Source organism: Aotus nancymaae, unplaced genomic scaffold (assembly GCF_030222135.1).
Source record: "Aotus nancymaae isolate 86718 unplaced genomic scaffold, 86718_ANA_hifiasm-v0.15.2.pri h1tg000002l, whole genome shotgun sequence".
In the NCBI taxonomy this organism is placed as follows: Eukaryota; Metazoa; Chordata; class Mammalia; order Primates; family Aotidae; genus Aotus; species Aotus nancymaae.
Window position 1 is genome coordinate 65,408,800 of NW_026988413.1, and position 24,300 is coordinate 65,433,099.

Sequence of the window (24,300 nt, forward strand, 5' to 3'; positions counted from 1 at the left end):
GGAAGGAAAGAAGGAAGGGATGAAGGAAGGCAGGAAAAGGGGGCTATGGCAAATAAATGTGCATTTTATACAAAATATATAATTGCATATCCTTTGTTCCACTTTTTGTATTAAAGATGATAATTTTACAGTAGAATTTTCCCTTTTCATTTTACATTTCTCTGAATTTCAACAAATGTATAAGCATGTTAACTGCCACTATAATCAAGATGTAAAGCAACTCCATCAATCTCATCCCAATTCTCCTTTAATGCTTTGTATAATCCTTTCTCACACTGCCAGCTCCTGTCAATCAGGAATCTGTTTCTAGTTCCTGTAGTTTTGCCTTGTCCATGATGTCATACAAGCAGTATCGTGTACTGAAATCTAATCACATCTTTAGTCCCTGCAATCTGAGTTTGTTATTTTTCAGGCAGCAAAACTCATTTGACATTTGTGCAGATTGCTGTGTATATCAAGCAGTTTCTTTTTAAGTACTGAATAATATTCAATTTTGTGGCAAAAGTATTCCTCTGTTTACCAGTTGAAAGAATTTTGGTTTAGTTTAATTTGAGAACAGCTACAAATAATGACGCTATACATATTTCTGTATAGGATTTTCCATAAACTAAAGTGTTTACTTGGCTAAAATATGGTGAGTAAAGTGTTTCTGTTTGTCTGGTGATTTTATGTTTAACTATATGGGACTACTAAATTATTTTCCAATGTAGCTGTATCATTTTACATCCCTCCATGCTTTGTTTCAGTGTGTCAGGTACTCTGCATCTTTTCTAACTTGAGATTGTGAGTTTTATTTTTTATTATCATTTTAACAACTTATGTATTTGTGTCATGTAGCTTGTCACGTTTTCACTTGTATTTATCTGCTGATGAAAAATGTTGAGAATCTTATTTGCTTTTTGCTATGTTTATGTCTTCTGGTCAATTATCTGTTCAATTATTTTGCCAATTTTCCATTATTAGTAGTAAACCAGATAAAAAGGTTACCTACTAGGTGGCTTCATTTATATACATTTCTAGAAAATGCAAACTAATTTATAATGATAGAAGACAGTGCAGGAGTTGTCTGGTGATGGGAGAGCAAGGGACAGAGAGGGCCGTTACGGGGAGATTATGAAGGGAAATGTGTAAACCTTCACAGATGATAGACATGTTTATATATCAATTATAGTTATGATTTCACAAACATATATATATGTTAAAACTTATCAAATTATACGATATTAACATATGAAATTTATCATTTGACAATTATGCCATAATAAAGGTATTTTAAAATGAAACATAAATAATAAATGTGTGCAATTATGTTTTTACCCACCTGCCTTCAGACAATTCTTATAATGCACTAAGAGGACTGTTAAAAAGAAGTCAGATAATATGCTCAGTGGCACAGCACTTTAAGTAATTTCCTGTCTTTGTCAATGTTTCTCAGGGGCATGAAATTTCTTTCACCATTTCTTCCCCATGTACTGATCCCTAGAAGAGGTTTTGGAAAAGGGATACTGTTGTGGCCTTGAGGATTGTGGAGATCTTCTTGCACTTACTGGGATCCTAGATGTTCTATAATGTTCAGAAAAGTTACACAAAATTATTTTCTCATATTCTGCAAAAGATTTGAATTTCTTGCTAGACATTTATCCAAAGAGTTTTGAGCTTAAAACACTACTCCATTTTCCTGATGACATTACATGTTTTTGCACAGTTTTAATATAAAGTAAACAATTTAAGAATGTAAATCACATGAAAGTATAGATGGCTATGTTTATTGTGTTTGTACTTTTTAGTTTATTTTCTTTTTTTACCATTTCAAAGATATTACATAACAAAATAAAAGGAGACACTGGCATCAATTCTGTATTTATAGCTGCAACATTCATACTGTACACAAAGGTGCAAACATCTGACTTCAGCATCACATGTTCTGGAGTAGCTGTGCCTGAGCATTCACCAACTGAAACATTCTTATATCATAAAGACTTTACATTAATGTTTTTTAATAGTGATGTCAGGTGTTACAGGTTGTCTTCTCAAGAAACATACTCTCTGAGTTGGAGTTTTGATTCAAGCCCTTTATTAGGTAATATCCCTCCAACTGAAGTCTGTTGAAAGTAAGAGTGGGAATAGGACTGAGCAGAGGGTGAGGTAGATTTTGCAGACCTAAAAACAATGAATTCAATAATCTCAAAAGTTTTAGATCTATAATATCCCTTCAGAGTTAGATCTCATTAGGCCTAGATGTCCAGGCATTTGTCAATCATTTGGTGTGGACTGCCTCAGTAGTTTTATATGAAGAGTTATATAAAGAGTTTTTATATAAAGAGTTTTATATAAAGAGTTTTATATAAAGAGTTTTATATAAAGAGTTATATATAAAGAGTTTTATAGAAAGAGTTATATAAAGAGATAAAGAGTTTTATATGGAGTCCTTAAATTCAATTTATTGTGAAAATATTTTATATAAAGAGTTTTATATGAAGAGTTTTATATAAAGAGTTATATAAAGAGTTTTATATAATGAGTCCTTAAATTCAGTTTATTGTGAAAATATTCAATGCCCTGGCTCTCAGTATTTTGCCATTACCATCATGGATAGTTCTAAGACTCCAGGTTTGACTACTTTGAACAAACTGCTTAATATACAGTTAAAAAATCTCAAGGTATTCATTATTAATGTATGCCTACTTGACTAGGTGGTCAAGACCTTATGAGTGATGCCCTTTTCCAGGCAGTGACATGCATAAAAATACGGTAGGGAGTGTTATTGCTGTGGCTGTGTCCTGGCGAGTAGGCAGCCAAATATCAGAAAATTGGATTACCTTTAGAGGCAAGCTTTTACTGCTGATTGAACGTGCAAGTTTTATTCCACAATGGAAATTTCTGAAGTTGGTCCCACTTAAGAACTTTGGACACCCATTGTAAAAAGATTGTGAAAGATTAGGAGACCGTATCTTTTCCTTTGGTGAGATGCTTTGTCTCAGGAGAGGCTTAGCAGAGGGATTTTACTTTTTTTTTTTTTTTTTTTTGAGACGGAGTTTCGCTCTTGTTACCCAGGCTGGAGTGCAATGGTGCGATCTCGGCTCACCGCAACCTCCGCCTCCTGTGTTCAGGCAATTCTCCTGCCTCAGCCTCTTGAGTAGCTGGGATTACAGGCACGGGCCACCATGCCCAGCTAATTTTTTTTGTATTAGTAGAGACGAGTTTCACCTTGTTGACCAGGATGGTCTCGATCTCTTGACCTCGTGATCCACCCGCCTCGGCCTCCCAAAGTGCTGGGATGGGATTTTACTTTTTTATGTTGAGAGAAAGTCCTTAAATTAAAAAACCTAGGGGTTTGTAGTAACAAAAAAAAAATAAGGCAAAAATGACATTGTATGTAAAGGTTTCTGTCAACTGTGAAATTAGTCATAAATACCAATATAATTCCATGGAATCTAAGGCATAGAGAAGATCTAAAGCCAGACTTTTTTATTGGAAATAGGATACTTTCTAGCAGTTTTATTTGTTCCATTGTTAATTTTATTTTCTTTTAGGTTCCAGGATACATGTGCAGGATGTGCAGGTTTGTTACATAGGTAAATGTGTGCCATGGTGGTTTGCTGCACCTATCAATCCATTACATAGGTATAAAGTCCTGTATTCATTAGTTATTTTTTCTGATGCTCTCTCATCTTCCTTCCCTTCCCCAACAGGCCCCAGTATGTGTTTCTCCCCTCTCTGTGTCTATGTGTTCTCATTGTTCAGAACCCACTTACAAGTGAGGACATGAGGTGTTTGGTTTTCTATTCTATATAAAGATATAATAGAATAATTTTTATTCTTTTATTCTTATACTCAGTAATGAGATTTTGGGTAAAATATTTCTGGTTCTAAATCTCTGAGGAATTTCCACACTGTCTTCCACAATGATTGAATTAATGTTCACATGAACAGTGTAAAAGAATTCCTATTTGTCCATAACTTCACCAATATATGTTATTTCTTGCCTTTTTAATTTATATTCAGGGACTCTTCATTCAATCTTAGATGCTATTTGATTACTTGGTGCATGAATTCAATAAATATGGAATATGCATGCTGTTGATAAAAACATACCCAAGACTGGGAAATTTACAAAAGAAAAAGTTTTAATTGGACTTACCCAGTTCCACGTGGCTGGGGAAGGCTCAAAGAGACGCTTCAGGCAGCAGGCAAAGAGAGAGACTGGGCAGTCAAACTCCCACTCTTGGTATCATCAGATCTCATGAGACTTATTTGCTATCATGAGAAGAGCATGGGAAAGACCTGCCCCCATGATTCAATTACCTCCCATGGGGTCCCTCCCACAACACATGAGAATTCAAGCTGAGATTTGGATGTAGACACAGCCAAACCATATCACCATGCATTTGAGTGACCATTCTAGAAAACACTAGCAAGGGTCATAGTGGATGTGCTCAAATACTATATTTACAGGCTTGCTTCTGCAAAATATCCATATAAAACATATGGAATCTCCAAAGAAAAGCAAGCATAACCCTTACAGATGATAATGATATTACTGATAATAATTGCCAGTATTATAACCATGATTACAACCTTGTAAGTTTCAGTACTTGGCTTAGGATTCAGTACTTAGCCTCCGCTTGGAGGAAAGAATGGAAAATTGAGTTTCCTTTGCCTCTGACTGTGAAAGAAAAATCTGTTCTGCATTTTCACATTACTCTAGCACCTTAAACATGTTTCTGTCACATGGAAGTAGCCCAATCCATTCCTGACTTAATCTTGAGTTATTGATACTTTTGCTTTTCACCATCCTTGTAAACATTGTAGCTTATAGCTTAGCTCACATAAGTAGTATGCATAAGTCACTGTTAGGATCCAAAATATGTAGCACAGAGGTACATAGATATGAACGAGTATTGCCATGTGGTATTAATTTAAAGTAGCACTTATTGGAGAAACTCAGAGGCAAGAAGAGCACCTGAACACATATATCCTGAAGCTCTAAGTATTCTACAAAAAGATCAGTTTGGGCTGGACATAAATGAAAAATCATGGAAGAATTTCAGGAAAGAGATTTCACACTATGGTAATTTATATGTTTCTAGAAGACTTAAAGGAGAGATAAGAAACATTTGTTACATGGTTTAAATTACAAAACAATTAGAGCTTTTTGATCAAGGAGAAAGCTTTGTCAAGATCCTGATCCTGGTGTTATTTGAAATCCTTATGTTGTTCTGCTAAGCTAATTTTGATTAAGCTCCCAAAGATAACTCTAGCACCATCCATATATGCTTTCCATTAAAATCATATTAATGAATTTATGAAATAGTGATCATAGTTATGCTCACACAATATCAATTGGAAGGAAATAAACTAAAAGTACTTTGTAGAATTTCATTTTAAAATTAAAGCATATCTTAACAGTGGACTGCATATCTCTTGCCATCTATATACTTACATAAATATTGTCTTTACATCCACTTATGTGAAAAGAAACAAGGCTCAGTGAAGTGTGCCACCTCTCCTTCCACATGGGCAACAAGAAATAATACACAAGAAAATGATTAGACAGGTGCATACTTGTCTAGACAATGTCAAAGTACATATGAAATGATGCTGCATTTCAAAAAAATAAAAGGATGCAGATATAGAAAAATATTTACTTTTCATTGAATATATTTTTGTAATATGGACTTTTTAAACTAGTTTAATCTACTGAGTCATTTTTTATTAAAATAAAATGAACTTATTACTTTCCAGAACTTGATTTTCATTATTATTCTCTAGTAAAAATAATCAAGGTTCCATGAATAAGTAGCTGATTCTAGTGCTGAGGTATGGAGAATTAAAGAACACAGAGCATCTTGCCATACCAGGAATTAAGGATGGACACAATGGTGGAGACATTTTAAAGAGATATAGGATCTACCTTAAAGAACTTTCAGTGTCCAAAGCTGGAAAAATATGACCAACAAAATAACTAATACACTTGTATGATAACCCAAAGTATAAAATAAATGCATATGATGCGGTTTGGCTCTGTGTCCCCACCCAAATCTCATCCTGTAGCTTCCATGATTCCCACATGTTGTGGGAGGGACCTAGTGGGAGAAAACTGAATCATGGGGATGGGTCTTTCCTGTGCTGTTCTCATGATAGTATAGAAGTCTCATAAAATCTGATAGTATTAAAAATGGGAGTTTCCCTGCACAAGCTCTCTCTCTTTGCCTGCTGCCATCCATGTAAGATGTGAATTGTTCCATCTTGACTTCCACCATGATTGTAAGGCCTCCCCAGCCTTGTGAAACTGTAAATCCATTAAAATTCTTTCTTTGTAAATTTTCCAGTCCAGGGTATGTCTTTATTATTACTATGAAAACAGACTAATAAAGCATATGAGTCCATATTAATACAAATAAATTGCTAAATAAATAACTAGAATGAGAGGACTTAGGCAAATAGGTAAAATAATTTCAAAAATTTATTCAGATAGTCTCTATTCACAGATGTGGAACATAACTTTCTTTTTCATGGGCTGCATAAAGTGACTCCCTTTAAAAAAATTACAATGTATAAATGGAGAAAATAATAGTAACTTTACAGTGGAGAAACATGAAAGACAGAATGCCATCCAGATGAAGGTAAATCTGAGTTGTAATAAGTGATATTGATAGTATGGACTTTTGATGTGGATGAGAATGGCATTTTACCTCTCTTATTTTCCTTCCCCCAAAATGATAATTATTATCTAACATTGAGGGGGAAAATCTAGGCAAACCCAAATTGAAGGACATTATATAAAATACCTTACCAGTACTTCTTAAAACATCAAGGTTATTAAAAAAACAACAACTGAGGAAATGTCATAGAAGACCCTACACATAAATGACAGTAAAATGTAATGTGATGTCCTGGATGGGATTATGGAACAAAAAAAAAGACATTAGCTAAAACCTAAGAAACTTCACATGAAATGTGGGCTTTAGTTAATAATAATGTGTCAATGTTGATTTGTGACAAATGTATCATACTAATAACCTAAGATGTTAATAATAGGAAAAACTGAGTGTGAAGTATATGGGAATGCTCTGTATATACTTTGTAAATTATATTTACTTTCTCTGTATGTACTTTGTACATTTCCCTTTTTTAGAAAAAGAATATAAAAATAATATTAAACCTTTTAAAAATACCAGCATAAATATAAACACAATTACATCACCAATGAATTAATTTGAATTTTTCATTTCTAAAAGTTTATTATATATTTTCCCCATAAATATTTTCATGAAAATAATTAATCCAAATGCCAGATATAGGTGAAGGGGAGGAAGGCAGCAAATCACACTGCCATGTATGCACCTATGCAACAATCTTTCATGTTCTTCACGTGTTCCTCAAAACCTAAAATGCAATTTTAAAAAAATAAAAGCTTAAAAGAAAAAATAAAAACACATGTAATTTTTTTAACATCAGGTTTTTAAAATTCCAAAGAAAAAAAAAAGAAAAAGAAAATAATTAATCCATTTTAAGGATAAATACTCTCAGTAATAAACTTAGCAAAAGTTACATGCACATATGGTTTATTTCTCTGTTAAAATGTGTTTTAGATAAAATTTGCAAGAAGGTTAAAAAATAAAGGGAATTGTGTATTGTTGAGAGAAATTTTTGAAGTTAAAAGTGGATTTGCTTTTTTCCTCAAGGCTTGATCAAAATATGGCATTTTATTCTTTAGCAGAACATATTGTATTTAATTCAAAATACTTATTTTTTTCTATAATGGCTTACAGAACTGACATTTGATGCTGAATTTCTTGTGCAATAGCCAAATTGCAGAAAAAATGCTACTTCTTTTACAATACAACCACTTCACAGAGAGAGATTTAAAATAAAAAGTTAAAAGTTTCAAACATACCAAAGTAAAAACAGTAGAAAATTTTGGACATATTTTTATTTTACTGTGACTAATTCTAAAGTCTTCTAATATTTGCTCACAATAAAAATCTTTTCCTATTAAAATTCAAACACTGATAAGCTGCTGTTTTCAGCAGAGGCATAAAAGGATTTAAGATACAAATACAAAGAAAGTGGGTTCAATGATGTTGATACAAAATAACTTTATACTTGCCTGTGTGATAATTAAATGAAAGTTCACACACACACACACAGCGTCACATACCAACACACTTACCTGTATAAATCTATATATACTCACTATTCTTTAATCTGGATAATAATGCTGACTACAAGATTTATAGGGGTTTAATTTTTTAAGATAGTCCCAATTCCTAGGAATTGGGTGCTATTATAACCTTGTGGAACTGTAAGACTTCATCTATATTCTTCCTTGAGTTCTATTGTGAAGAGCAAGTTAATCAGTTTTCTTGATCTGCATATAATCAAAATCCAAATAACAGAACTTAAATATAGACTAGTGTATTTTTATAATGTGAAACATCCAGACATAAGCAGTTCAGGACTGATTCAGTAGCTCAATGATGTCATAAACATCTCAAAGCTTTCTGTAATTCTGGTTCACCATCTTTACTGTTGGTTTCCATTTGCATGTATACAAGATGGCTTCCACTTCTCCTGATGCAGCATAATGTTCTAGACAGAAAAAAAAATATTTAGTGGGAAAAGACTTAAGAGGCTAGCTACACAAGTTAAGTCCCCTTAAAAAGAACCACCCTACACTCACACCACCTCTGTGATGTCATTTATGGCAATATTCAGGCCTATGTTACTTGGGCACTTCTAACTGTAAGGGAAGTCAAGTGCTCAAGTATTTTGACCGAGCCCCTAAATTAAATTATCATTGTCATAGTAAGGAAAAGGAGAATAGATATGTATGTAACTGATACTGTCTGCCACAAAAAATAAAAAATTCTGAATGAGAGTACTATATAGTTCAAGGGTTGCTTCCATGAACATTTAATTGATCTTAATATCCAAATTAATGCTTAAATTGCTATCAAATTTGGTAATTCATTAAGAGTCACATTTTTAAAAGTTTAGAAAATAGAGAACTGAAGGAAAAGTAAAACAATAATTTTTAACTCAGAGTTTACTATTGAGAACATTCTGATGTTTACACATTTTTATGCAGAAATGCAAAAACATACACATATTCATATGAATTAATGTTATATTTAACAAGAACCTCAACATAGAACATTTTAATATTTTTCTCTTAAAATATATTTTCACTACATTTCTATATTATTGTATTGTTTTCCAGCATGATTTTCCATAGCGTTTTATCAAATATATCCTAGAAAATTTACTTATCATAGATTGCTGCACACTAATGTCTTTATGCACACTATCTGAAAGTAATCCTATTATAAAGTAGATACAGTATAACAGTACCTGTATGTAAGGATTTCTTTTCAAGCCTAAAAGATACTAGTGCTCTCACTAGTGCTCTCTGTATTTATTAAGCGATGGTTACCTATTAAGTAACCATCTCTTATTTAAAAAGATATCAATTTTTTTAAGATATCTTTTTAAACATCTAGGAAAATAACACATAAATCTGCAATGATGAGCATTGCTGTAAAATTTTTAGAATGGATTAACCCTGCTGAGTCATTGGGTTTGTTCTACAATCTGTTCCTACTATTTTCAAAAAATCTGTTTTAATAGATTACTGAATATGTCTCCAAAGCTCATATCTCACAGGCAATAAAGACACAAGAGATTTCTAAGCATAAAAATAACTGTGTTACAACTTTATTAATTTGAATTCAGAAAGTGGCAATTACCTCAAACCGGGTAAAATTAGTCTTATTATTATTCTCTTTATGTAGATAGCCAATAATGTTGTCATTAATCTATTTCCTTTCATTGTTTAAATAATCACTTTCTAACTTTTATATCATACCTGCTGTAGATCTTCTAGTTCTGCATGAAGCAATGATATCCAAGTCACAATTCTGCTATCCAAATTTCATCAGAGACAATAATTTAAAGAGAGCTCTGAACTGAACAATGATTTTCCTTAAAATTCATATGTTGAAACCTTTATCCCCTGTGATGATATTTGAAGATGGGGCCTTTGGGAGATAATGAGGTCATAAGGATGGAGCACTCATTAATAGGATAATGCTATTTTAAATAGATAATAGAAAGATAACCTTTATCTTTACTGTATGAGGATACAACAAGAAGGTGGCCATCTACAAACTAGAGAGCCCTCGCTGGTAACCGAATCTGCTGGCATCTTGCTCTTGCATGTCCTACTCTCTAGAACTGTGAGAAATATTTTCTATTATTTAAGACAATCAGTCTATAGTGGTAGTTATAGCAGCCTGAACTGACAAAAACAAAGCTCTGATACTAGTACTGGAACATGGGACATAGAGTTTAATCATGATGTGTTTCTCATTTGCATCTGTACCTAAAAAAGACTCTAGGTGATTCTGTCTTGAATAATTAAGATCTCTCTCAACTATATTGAGTACATTATGAATATTTACAAAATCATAAAACACACATTTTCAAAATATTGAGTTATAAACCAAACTTAGAACTGTGTGTAGAGATTGTTGAAATCAATTTGGAAAGAGTTGACATCTTAACAATATTATGCCTCCAATTCATGAAGATGACTAGCTAACACCACATCATGTATACTTCATCTACTTACAAGAACCAAAATAGTGTGTACATAACCACACTTTGAATCTATTATCAAAGAGAGAACATGGGAGTTCAACAGAAAAGTGACAGAAAACATCAAAACTATAAAGGATAAAAAAACAGGCAGCATGCTTGGCCAGAACTGGCTGGGAACCAGGAATGACTCCCCAATATGGGAAAAATGTGCATAAGAGTCTTTCTGTGGTCCGGTTTCCTACTGTGGAATCAAACAATCAATGCCACAGGAGAGCTCCATTGCCTGCCCAAGTTTGAATCTAACTTAGTGAGCAGCTGGGAGGAAGAACTGCACCAGGGAAATAACTCACGCTGGTTCCCAGACCCTTTCTGAAATCTAAGCAGCTATAGCAAGATGCCATTTTTCATTCTAGCTTTTAACAGACTGTGTTCTGTCTTGAGAAACAGCATCACTAGTCCTAGGCATTAGGAAAACTCATGGTGTTGATTGTGCAGCTAGGGTATAAGTTGGGGGTGCGCTCCTGAGGCAAGGACTTGGAAGTGACTGTGAAGTGGGCTGTTACTGTTGGCGATGGGAAAGGGGTGTCTCCTCTAGAGATTGAGAAGGAATCAAGCTGCCATGAATTCTTCATCTTGAGCTGTATGGGCACTCTTAAGGCCTGGGGCTGAGCTGTGAGTGTGGTGCAGACTTCCAGGTTTGACAGATTCCCTGGGTCCACTGTAATAGTCTGGACTGGTGAATGAGCTCCATTGAGACTGGGGCATGACAAGGACATGTGTTCCCCACTCATGAGCCAAGGCTGTGGCCACTGGAGCTGGCTACACCCTTCACATGGCAGGATCTCAGTGTGGCAACTGCTGCCCTTAATGCTAGCAATCAACCAGAGGCCTGAGGATCATTTTGCCCCCAGCTCCCATGACTGGTGCATATGCTCCCATTGCAGGTCTTAAGCTTAAGCCTACCCAGTCCAGTTCTGCCTGGGTTCATTTCAATTCTAAGACAATACCGGGTTGATGATCTGAGGGACTACACATTCCAATCCACTGCCTGGGACAACCAAGCACTCCTTCTAGGGCACTGAGGTTGGATCTGTCTGTCCCACCACTTCAGCTGTCTCCTACCTGCAAGCACCATACATATGCTGGTCTAGGGGCTAGCCTGCACAGACCACTGCAACCACTACCAACACAAGCTCACATTGCTTGGGATCCAGAAGAGAATGTTACTACTGCTGCTGCCATTGCTCAAACCACATTAGAAACTCAGGGACTCAAGAGAATACTCACACACCTGATACACTGCTATCATAATTGGCATCTGGGAAAGCCACCGAGAGGCCCATTAATCCACTGGCCTAGAAATGCCAACATAGGTGATAGTGTACACTAGGCCAGATTACAAAAGCATACATGCCTAGCTCTCCAATGCCAGTGCTGAAGCTTGAAGATAGGCCCATCTGGCATTGCAGTCCCCAGCACAACACTTCCACAGCCTCCACTATTAATTCCACTCTAATGTGCCAAGGGAACCACAGATGCCACGGATGCTTTTTATAGCAAAGAAATGATATGGAGACTTTATAGCTATAAGCATTCAGAAGCAAAGTCAAAGGGCCCTGCTCAGCCAATATCATTGATACATCTTCAGAAATAGTTCCCCTTGAACAAAAGTAAACTCAAAAATAGGAAAAAGCACTGTTACACCACATGTGCAGAAATCAATGCAGAGACCCAGGAAACATAAAAAGCAGGACACGTGGCACCCTAAAGAAACACAATAATTCTCTAGCAATAGATTTTAACCACATTTAAATTCTTAAAATCTGAGATTAAAAATTTAAAGATTTATTTTAAAGAGGTTCAATAAGATGCAAGAGAAATCTGAATACCAACAGAAAGAACTAAAAAAATCCATTCAAATTATAAATAGGAAATTGGCCAAAGGGGTAGCTATTTAACAAAAAAAAACTAAAATTCTGTAACTAAAAAGAAATTATTGAAGTAACCACAAAATACACTTGAAAGCCTCAACAATAAATTAGACCTTGCAGAAGGAAGAATTTCAGAACTGAAAAAGTTTATTTGAAATAACTTAGTCAAAAAAAAAAATTAAAAAAAAATTTAAAGCACTTTTTAAATTCTTTCAGAAGTTTAAGACAAGATAAAGCAACCACATTTATGAATTATGACTATCTTCATGGGTAAAGAGAGATCTAAAGTTTAAAAAGCTTATTTAAAGGCATAACAAATGAAAACTTCCCTAGTATATCAAGAGAGTGTTCCATATACAAGAGGCTTAGGTTAGTCCCTAAGAAAATACAAAGTCAAAAGGATTTTGCTATGACACATTATAAGCAGACTGTCTAAAGTCAAAGAGAAAGTTATAAAATCAGCAAGAGAAGTGTGTCCAGTCACCTGTAAGAGAACAGTAGACTTTTCAGCAAAAAAACCTTATAGGTCAAAAAAGAATGGGATACATTTGTAGTGAATATATATATATATATAGAAATATTTTAGTTATGAATTGTATATCCAGCTAAGAATATATTTAGCTAAGAATTATTTAGCTAAGAATTAAATATCCAGCATGATTAAACTTCATAAATGGAGAAGAAATAAAGCCTTTCCCAGGCAAGCAAATGCTGAGAGAATTCATCATTACCAGACCTGTCCTACATGAAATGCTCCAAGATATCCTAAATGTGAAAGCAAAAGGACAAAGTATGCCATTATAAAAACAAGGAAATTATAAATTTCTCTTGTAAAACAATTAAACAAAGGAGGAAAAGAAAGAAATCAAATGTCACCACTATAGAATTCCACCAAACTGCAATGAGAAACATTAAGTGAAAAAGAAACCAAGAATTTATAAAACAACTTAATTAACAATATGAAAGAAGTAAAACTTCCCATATCAATAATAATCTTGAAAATAAATAGTTTGAATGCTCCACTTATAAGTTATAGATTTGCTAAATACATACAAAAAAAAAAAGAAAAAAACAAGATTCAACTGTATGTTGCCTAAAAGAAACTCACTTTAGCAGTAAAGACATACATAGACTGAAAGAAAAGAGATGAAAAAAGACATTCCACACAAGTGGAAACAAAACTGAGGAGGCATGAGAGTGATGAAAGGTGTGTGGGCAAGTGAATTCAGGGTTTAGCCACTGCACACGGCCAGGCATACTGGCTGCTGCAGCAGGGCAGGCAGCTCAAGACACAGGTGCCAGCTCCATTTGAGTCTAGACCAGATGTACTGCACTCAGATTCAGCTACAGGCACCTGCATCTGGATGAATTGAATATGGTGCCACTCAGAAGCCTGGAGGTGCCAGGAACTGAAAAGCCCCAAAGAGGGGTCACAGCCCTGATTCCAGGAGCGTCTAGGTCTGGGCTTCTCAAAGTACCACAGATCTTTTGTCCTTCTCATTGCCAGCAATGTGGCAAGTGGGGGGAGGCATTTTTCAGCCCTGTTTGTATTATAGCTCTTTCAGTCCTGCCATTCAGTTCACAACTTCTTGTCCCACATCCAGGAAGAATGATGTACACAGAAAACTGGAGGGTGACCAAAGTGGAGAGGAGTTTCATTGAGTGACAGAATAGGACTCAGGACACCCAAAGTGTGTAGTTCCTTTCTGTGGGCAGGTCGTCTGGATGAGTGTCCAGAGAGTGGAGAAGAGACCAGAAGTGAGTAGCTTCTTTCTGTAGGCAGGTCATCCTAATGTCTGTGTGAGTCTGGCTGAGACTGATGTTTTATGAACTTCAGAAGGAAGGAAGGATGTGCTGATTGGGCCACTGGAAATCATGGGCAGGCCTGGAAAATGCACCTTAATTTCTCTCTCCGGGCAGCAGGACTTCACCCAGAATTCACAGCCCTGCCCCAAAGCTTCAGGCTGTTCCTGACTTGAAGTAGGGCTTCACCAGAAACTTGCCCCATTCCACCCAGGAGCCTGTCTGCCTCCTGTCTGCATCAACATGTCATCCATGGCACTTGTACTGAGGGGTGCCTGCAGTCCTGCACCAAGCTGCCCTCAGCCCCCAGTGGCCTCCCTTCCTAGCTCATTGATGCCCAACACTTCAGACAAGGCTGAGAAGACAGGGGAGCTAATGTGTCAGTGCTTCCCTGAGCATGCACACACCTAGCCAGGTCACAACAATGCCTGGGATTGTCTTCAACTTTGCTCCAAAATTGAAGCAAGCACCAGGACCTGGGAGAGCCCAGGCAGTGGGAGCAGGCACTTCTGAGCCTGCAAGGGCAGGGGGTACTTCCCAGGCCCCTGAGAGTACAGGGATGCAGGGTTCTGAAGCCATGGCTGTGTGGCTGCAGATGTGCCTAGTAGGATAAGGCTCCCACCTGTTCCTGGGTCCCACCAGTTTCATGGAGCTTGCAGTCCCAGCCAGGTTTCCCCCATTGCAAACAGTGTCTTCACAGCAGCCACTTAAGACAGGCTGGCACTGCCATCAATAGTATTGGAAGAAAAACATATGCATAGGTCAATGGACAAAAAAAAAAAAATAGAGAAACCAGAAACAGCCACAAACTTACAGCCAACTTATCTTTGCAAAGCTGACAAAAATATACTGGGGAAAGGACACCCTCTCCAAAAAGTGATGTTGGGAAAATTGGATTCTCATATGCAAAAGAATAAAATTGGACCTCTACTTCTCACCTTAGACAAAAATTAACTCAGGATGAATTAAATACTGAAATTTAAGACCAGAAAGCATAGCCATACTAGAAGAAAATACAGAGAATACTCTTCTGGATAATGGTCTGAGCAAATATTTTATGACTAAGACTGTAAAAGCTTAGGCAGCAAAAGCAGAAATAGATAAATGGGACTTATTTACACTAAAATGCTTCGGCATTGCAAAATAATCAACAGAGTGAAGATACAATCTGTTGTATGAAGGGAAATATTTTCAAACTATTCATCTGATAGGGGACTAAATAACCAGAACATAAAAATAATTTAAACAGCTCAACAATAAAAATAATTCCATTATACAGTGAGATTATTCACCAGCTGTAAAACATACCCACACTAGTGTGTTTATCACAGCATTATTCACAATTGCAAAGATGTGGAATCAACCTAAGTGTGCATTAACAGATATTGGATAAAGAAAATGTGGCATATATGTACTATGAAATACAACTGAGCCCAAAAAATTAAATTATGTCTTTTGCAGCAACATGAATAGAACTGGAGGTCATTATCTTAAGCAAAAGAACCCAGGCACAGAAAGACAGATATCACAAATGTGTTCTCATGAATGTAGAGAGTGAAATGATAGCTAATGGAAACTCAGAAGAATGAAGATGTATATAAGTCAGTATGTTATTTGGATTATAGATACCCTAAAAGCACTGAGTTGACCACTATGCAACGTATGCATGCAACAAAATTGCACGTGTATCCCATATGGTTATAAAAACAAAAAATTCAATTATGATTTTGAATTAATTAATTAGGCTTTTTAAATTGTTTTCCTATGACTGCTAAAATAACTTACCACATGACTACTGGCTAAAATAAAAAACAAAAAACAAAAAAAATCCCAGAAATGTATTCTCTCACAGTTCTGGAGGATAGAAGTCTGAAATCAAGATTGTAGGAGGGCTCCCTTCCCTCCAAAAATTCTAGAAAACAAATTCTTCCTTCCCTCATCCAAAATGGTAGCCCCAGATGTCCCTTGGCATGGGATGGCATAAATCAAATCTCAGCCTCTATTGAATAACTTTAATATATCCCACCTAATAACTGTATAATTCTTTGTATACATTGTTGTGTCATATTGGTAGTATTTAACTGAGAATTTTGCATTTATATTCATGAGACATATTGGTCTCTAGTTATTCTTCTTGAAATATTTTTGTTTGGTTTTGGTATTAGGATAATACAGGTCCCATGGAATGCATTAGGGCATTTCACCCCAATTTTATCTTCTGAACCAGATCAAAGATAATTAATGTAACGTCTTTTTAAAATGTTTAGTAGTATTTGCAAGTAAAATCATGTGGACTTGGTATTTTGTTCTGTTTTATTTTTGTAAGGTAATTATTAATTTCAGTTTCCTTAACAAATACAGTCCTACTCAGATTATCTACTTCTTATTGTATAAATTTTGAGAGTTTGTGTTTTCTAAGAAATTTGTTTATTTAAGCCAAGCTATCTAAGTTGTGGGCACAAGATTGTTCACAGTATTATAATATTATCTTTTTAGTAGCCACTAAATCCTTAGTAAAAGCCCTTGTTTTATTTCTGATATTAGTACTTTGTCTTTTATTCTCTATGTATACATCTTTTATTGCTACCCTAGTTGAAGCTTTATCAATTTTGTTGATTTTTCACAAAAGAAAAAACATCTTTTGTTTTTATTCATTTTCTCTATTGATTTTTTGTTTTCAATTACATTGACTTCTAGTCTAATCTTTATTATCTCTTTTCTTCTACTTTAGGTTCATATTTTCTTAATATGGTAGCTTAGATTGCTGATTTTTACATCTTTCTTCTTTTCTAACATACACTCAATGATATAAATTTTCCTTCAAGCAATAGTGTCACTGTAGCCAATAAATTTTGGAAAGTTTTGTTTTAATTTTCATTTAGTTCCAATGTTAAAATTTCCCTGAAGACTTTTTAAAAAAATACTGTATTATATGGAAGTGTGTGTTTAATCTTCAAATATTTGAAGATTTGTCAGCTATCTTCTTCTTCATTTCTAGTTTAATTGCATTGTGGTCCAAGAACATACTTTGTATAATTTCTATTCTTTGACATTTGTTAGAGTATATTTTTATGACCCAGCAAGTGTTGTCTTCATGAGTGATCCATGTCAGCTTGAGAAACATTTATATATTTTTTGTTATTGGATGAAGTATTCTATAAATGTCCTTTACACATCCTTTATCATTGAAGGCAGTGTTTACTTCCACTCTAACTTTACTGATATTCTGCTCACTGGATCTATCAATTACTAACAAAGAGATGTTAAAGACTTAACAGTAATTGTGACTTTGTCTATTCCTTTTTACAGTTTCATCATTTTTTGCCTGTATTTTGACACTGTTGTTAGGTGCATGCATGTTAAAGATTGTTATACCTTCTTAGAAAATTAACCTCTTTATTAATGCTCCTATTTGACTCTGATAATTTTCCTTGTCCTTAATTCTACTTTTTCTGCAATTATGCAGCTACTCCAGTGTTTTTTAAATGAGTGTTAGTATAATATTTTTTCCTTTATCCTTTTAACCTATGTCTAATTAAGATAGGATTCTTACAGATGGCATGTAATTGTGTATTGGCTTTTTGTTTGCTTGTTTCTTTTCTGACAGTCTTTTACTCTGGTGTATTTGTGTCAGTTTCTACTGTCCCTCCATTTACTGCCTTCTTTCTTCTTAATAGAATATTTTTAAGTGTTTTCATTTTATCTTTTCATAGAACATAATTTATTTTTACAAACACTTACATGGTCCAATCAATTGGGTCCTGAAAGGCAAAGGCAAAATAAAAGAAATAAATAAACATGTTTAGGTATTGCCCTAGAGTTTGCAATATACATTTACAATGACTCTAAGTTAACTTTTACATCATAACCTACTGATTTACAGGTAGCATCAGTGTAACATTACTGTCATTCATTTCATTTATCTATACGCTAAAATTACCTAAAATGTTGATGGTCTTATTACTTTGAACAAACTTAACTCTGTTAGATGAACTAGGAATAAGAAAAATAAAATATTTCACTTTATATTCATTTGTCCCTTCTCCATACTTTCTCTTTACAGAGATATAAGTTTCTGACCTATGTCACTTTTCTTATCTCTGAAGTACTTCTTTTCAACATTTTTTGCATGACCTGCCTAGTGGCAACAAATTCCTTCAGATGTTTCCTATTTAAGAAAATCTTTATTGAAAAATATTTTTTATAGACGTCTGATGGAACTTCTCATCCTTGTTCCTCTATTTGTAAGGTATTTGCTTTAAATATTTTCACTTTTTTTTCAGTGTGCATATGTTGTGCCTTGGTATAAATTTTTGGTATTTATCCTGCTTGGTGTTAGCTTGGTATTGGTTGCAATGTCTCCAGTTTCATTTCTAATTGATCTTACTTTGATATTTTCTCTTATTTTCCTGGTTAATGTCACTAATGTTCTGTTTATCTTTTCAGAGAGCCAGCTTTTTGTTTCATTTATCTTTTGTATTTTTTGTTTCAATTTTATCTATCTCTGCTCTAATCTTCATAATTTTTTATCTTTTGTGGTTTTTGGGATTGGTTTGTTCTTGGTTTCCTGGTTCCTTGATATGTATTGTTAAATTATTAATTTATAATCTGTACTTTTTTGACATAGGCATTTAGTGCTATAATCTTCCTTCTTAGCACTGTTTCTGCTGTATTCCACAGGTTTTGGTATGTTGTGTTTTCATTTTGATTTGTTTCAAAAAGGTGTTCATAGTAGACTTGAATGATCTTTTGTATTTCTGTGGTATTATGCCTGTATCAGTGGTAATAAGCCTGTATTAGTCAGGATTCTCTAGAGGGATGAGACTAATAGGACATATGTATATGTGAAAGGGAGTTTATTAAGGAGAATTGACTCCTGCAATCACAAGGTAAAAGTTCCATGATACGCCCTCTGCAAGTTGAGGAGCAAGGAAGCCAATGGTGGATCAGTCTGAGTCCCAAAACCTCAAAAGTAGGAAAGCAAACAGTGCAACCTTCAGTCTGTGGCCAGAGGCCTGAGAGCCACTGGCAAACCACTAGGATAAGTCTAAGGGTCCAAAAGCTGAAGAACTTGGAGCGTGATGTTCAAGGGCAGGAAGCATCCAGCATGAGAGAAAGATGAAGGTCAAAAGATTCAACAAGGCTGCTTTATTCTAGCTGTATTGTCAGTTGATTAGATGGTACCCACCCACAATGAGGGTGGTTCTGCCAGTAGCAGTCCACTGACTAAAATGTTAATCCACTTTGGCAACACCCTCAAAGACAAACCCAGGAACAATACTTTTCAAACTTCAATCCAATCAAGTTGAAACTCAACATTAACCATCACACTGCCCTGGGGTTTTCTTATAGTACAATGCTTCAGATAAGTGGTACATATCACTTCCACTTACATTTCATTGCCACACCTGGTCCCATGGCTTCCACCAAACACAAGAAAGCCAGAATTGTAATCTCTCTTATGCTCAGAAATCAGAGAGTCAGAAATATTTATTTATGTCACTTACAACCAAAAAGTAAAAGAATGGTAGAGAAGCCGATTACACACATGTTATTTTCATTTCCACTGTAACAACTCTACATTTGATGATCTAAAATCGTGGCATATAAAGAAAAATCCTTCCAATATTACTGGACAAATATCAGAACTGATACTGTCAGTTGGGCCTTATGCCAAAATGACAATAACATAGAAAAAGTAGTTATTGACCTGCCTGAAATCAAATTGATATCTTTTTCTGCAGTGTGAAAAATGTGTAAGTAGAAACCAGTTATATTCCCATATAAAATTATGACTTCCAAAAATAGACCAGACATTGGCAAACATTTCCTATACAGGGCCAGATGATGAATATTTAGGCACTGTGAGGTGTAAGTCTCTACAGCAACTACTTAACATTGCCATTGGTAGGGATGAAGTAGCCATTGACAATAATGGGCATGGCCATATTCCAATAAAACTTTATTTAAACAACAAATGGAAATCCTGATTTCCCCATCTACTGTGGTTTGCTAAATCCTGTCATAGATCTTTGAGGAATGAAGATTTAGAAATAAGTTTTTTTGTGGGAATATTTTGCAATTTCATAACTTAAATAAGGGGTGAACAATAGTAGTCATTAATTTTTCTGTCTTGTACTTTTTTTCACCATCTTTCTTTTCCTTTCTCTGCTTCCTCAACTTCTCATAACTGGCATTATTTTTGCTTCCACACTGAAGACACATTCAGTCCATTTGCTAAGACATTTATAGCTGACACTGACGGTCCTTAAGCTCCTCTAGAACCTCTATTCAATGTGGATTAGTGATTAGTCACCATTTAGACTTGTTTCCTTCCCATCTGTCAGAATTAATTTCTTGTAAAATGTAAAATACATTGTGCTATTTTAATATCAACTCAAACATCACTGATGTAGCAACTTCAATTGCTCAAATACTTGCAATGGCCTAGTTTAACACTATCTTTTATGAGTTGAACAAAAGAGAAGCATGTACTTATAATGTGGCCCTGTTTGTATATATAAATAGTGGGCTTATACAGGGAATTGTGGTTTATTTGATTGTATACTTGACTAAATCAAAAAACAAGTTATCTCTGTCATGCCTGATTCTTCTTAGACCAGAGTACTATGGGCATTATAGGGACAGTTGATTCACTGCTTTGATTTTGAAATCTCATAGTATCTTCCATTTTAAACATTCTATTTAGTAATTTATAAATACATAGCTTTAAAAGATTTCTGCTTCCATATTTCTTCCGAACTTGGCATCTGTATTAAGGGAAAAGCTTACATGCCTTCACTTCTAAGAGATGGTGTCCTTGGATCCATGTGTCTGGCCTTTTTTCTCCTCTGGGGCTTTGGTAGCATCTGTGACAATATGTCATATTAAATACCAGGTTCCCTGCCAGCTTCTGCTGATCAGCTCTGGCCTACACTGCACGATTTCTGTGATTCAGTCATGTCTTCCACTGTATTTATGATTTATGCCATCCTACCTCACAGCCTCCACTGTGGGGTCACCTTACCCCTTACCACAGTAAGGGATCTTCACAACAAGCCCATTGCCACTTTCTGTGTTTCTCACAAGAAACACACAGAAAAAAAAGGAAAACCCTTCCCTTTCTAAATTACAGGAGCCTAGGAAAATTTGGGGCATAATTCTTGGCAGCAGATTCCTCTGTTGAGCCTGCTCCAGACTGACAGAGAGAGAAATTCTAAAATGGGGGAAAAGGGGCAAATAGCTATTGTATTTGCTTGCTGAGGATACCATAACAAAGTTCTACAGAGTGGATGGCTTAAACAACAGAAATTATTTTCTCATGTTCTGGGGCTGGATGCCCATGATCAAGGTGTCAGCCATGTTAGTTTCTCCAGTGACCTCTCTTCTTGGCTTGCAGACAGATGCTGTCTTAGTGTCCCTCACATGGTCATCCCTCTGTGCATGCATGCACCCGGTGTCTCTTTGTATGTCCAAATTTCCTGTTGTTACAAGACCATCAATAATACTGAATTACAGCCTACCCTAAGGACTTCATTTAAATGTAATTACCTATTTAAAGACCTATGTCCATATACAGTCACATTCTGAGGTACTGGGGTTGAAGGCTTCAACATATGAGTTTGGGAGAAACACAATTTAGCCCATAACATCTGTCTGTCTCTGTCTATCTGTCTGTCTGTCTATCTATCTATCTAGTCATTTCTATTCTCTTAACCCCAATAACAGGTGTTTTGATATAAAAAGAGCCTTACATGTTTTACTTTCCTCTCTCCATTTATTTCACCTCTCTCATTCTAGGAACTGCTAAATTTTAAAAAGTTTCCCTCTTCCCTCTTGATTCCCAGTGTCATATCCTTCTCTTTCCACTTTCCTAGAAACATGGAGATAGGGGAATGTAAAATACACACTGACAATATTATTATAATTACATATCTCTACTTCTTGAGATAAAGTATTAGATGTAAATATATAAAGCAAGCTTCATATTTATAAAATGTTTCTGATGAAGTAAAACTTTTGAAATACTGTACAAATTAGAAAACCAATATATTAGCAGTCTATAAAACATAGTAAATGCAGGTATAAATTGGAAATAAGCAACACATATTTTCTAAACATTTTTGCTTTGAATACCTTTAGAGTTCCAAGCATCATGTGTTTCATAATATTGAAAAGGATTATAGACCATATCAAATAATTCTGCAAATCTCAAGGGGAATTACACATTATCCCCTCGAGTAAATAAATGTTCATCTTATTCTCCTGTGTATGGTTTCCTGTAACATTCTACGTGATTTCCTGACATCTCACAGGTGTTTTTAAACATAGTTTGAAGTTTCTTGTATACCAAGGTTTTCGGTAATTAAGTTTGCCTCAAACACTGAATTGCATTTGTGAGAAATATACAAAAAGGATGAAAACTAACAAAGATTTTAAAAACATAAAACTCTCAGATCTAACTCTACCTCGGGAATTTTCATCTTTATTGTTAAGTATTGTGCAAATGCCTTAAACTGAGTTTAACTTAATAAGAAAAATAGTTTCATCCTATCAAGAATAAAAATAATTCAACCCCAATGATAGTAGATTCATTTAAATAAGAATAATTTTTGCTACAAGCTTAGAGAAAATAGTTTCATGTAAGGGTAAATGTTTTGAGTTCAGGCTAATATTAAAACTAAACGATCCTTTTGTAGTTCATGAGCATGATGATTGGGTGTTCACATGCTTGTGTGAGATGTGCCACCCTCAGAACCTTGCTCTGACATTGGCACATTACCCATCTGACCCGAACTTGGCAAAATAAAAAAAATTAAAAAATTAAAAAATAAAAGAACTAACCAAGAGGCTTTACCCAACAAGACAAATGAAAGCACACAATGATAGTCATATTTCAGTGACAATCTCCGTATAAAATGATTTTTGTATTATTTTACCGATGATTCCTGGATTTTGTTTATCATCTTCGATGTACCCAAATGTTTTAGAATGATACAAAATCATAAAGATTACCTATTCTCTACCTGTTGCTAAAGTAGAGAATTGTTATAATAGGGAATGAAATGTTTGTCATTATTTGATAGAAGATTATAGAGCTTTCAAAATCTCATAAACAACCAAAGAAAAATCATTTGCATTGAAGTTTACCATATGCAACTCTTGCTGAGGTAAAAGTAGGTGTAGATAGATGATGAAAAGATAATGAGATAGATAGATAGATAGATGATAACAACACAGGTAGTTTAGTAGGCAGTTAAAAAGCTAGGTAGAGAGATAGATGGTTGAATACACATGTATCTAAGAGAAGAAGCAGCTGAAGTAATACACTCTGAGAATGTTTTAGAAACATGTATACTCCCAAATACATAAGTAAGTCTGTAACGAACAAAAAGAAACAACTCAATGGTGGTGAAGTGTCAATACTGAAAAGCGGAAATATTAGAATGAGTGTGTATGGGCTGAAATTGGCTGCAAATCTCAAGAGGAATTACATAATATCATTTACAGTGACCTTCTAGAGATTTTAGTTCTTCTAAAGATAACTATTCTCCAGTAATTATTCCATAGGAATGTGTGGGATATATATTTCCCCTGCATGTGTCATTTCTTTTTCACCAGACTATCAACACTTTCCTCAATCAAAGAACACTTTCTTATTTGTGAAATGATAGGTGTGATATTGTCTGATAAAATATCTATGTCTATAAAATGGCTAGAAAATAATGCCCACCTTTCCTTTGGGACTATTACATAGATTGTCTGTAGCTTGCACGTAATATCCAGGTTTCCTGAAATATTGATTGGAGTAATGGGTTTTTGTTGATGTGTCATTTTTCCACAAGACAAATAAGAGGTCTCAGAACCAAACTGAATGCGCTGTGGAAGCTACTAATGAGAGGGTCCTTATGACAAGGAGATAAAGTTAGAGGGGTCTGGAGGTCTTCCAAATCATACTACT

The 24,300-nt window shown here is 34.9% G+C and overlaps 1 non-coding gene across 1 annotated transcript; it reads left to right on the top strand.

Moving 5' to 3' along the window:
• The first annotated feature begins 23,026 nt into the window (after nucleotides 1–23,026).
• On the top strand, nucleotides 23,027–23,131 carry LOC135274537 (small nucleolar RNA U13). The gene has a single exon (XR_010342340.1). It is a non-coding gene; the product is annotated as a small nucleolar RNA U13 (small nucleolar RNA).
• Nucleotides 23,132–24,300: the final 1,169 nt, after the last annotated feature.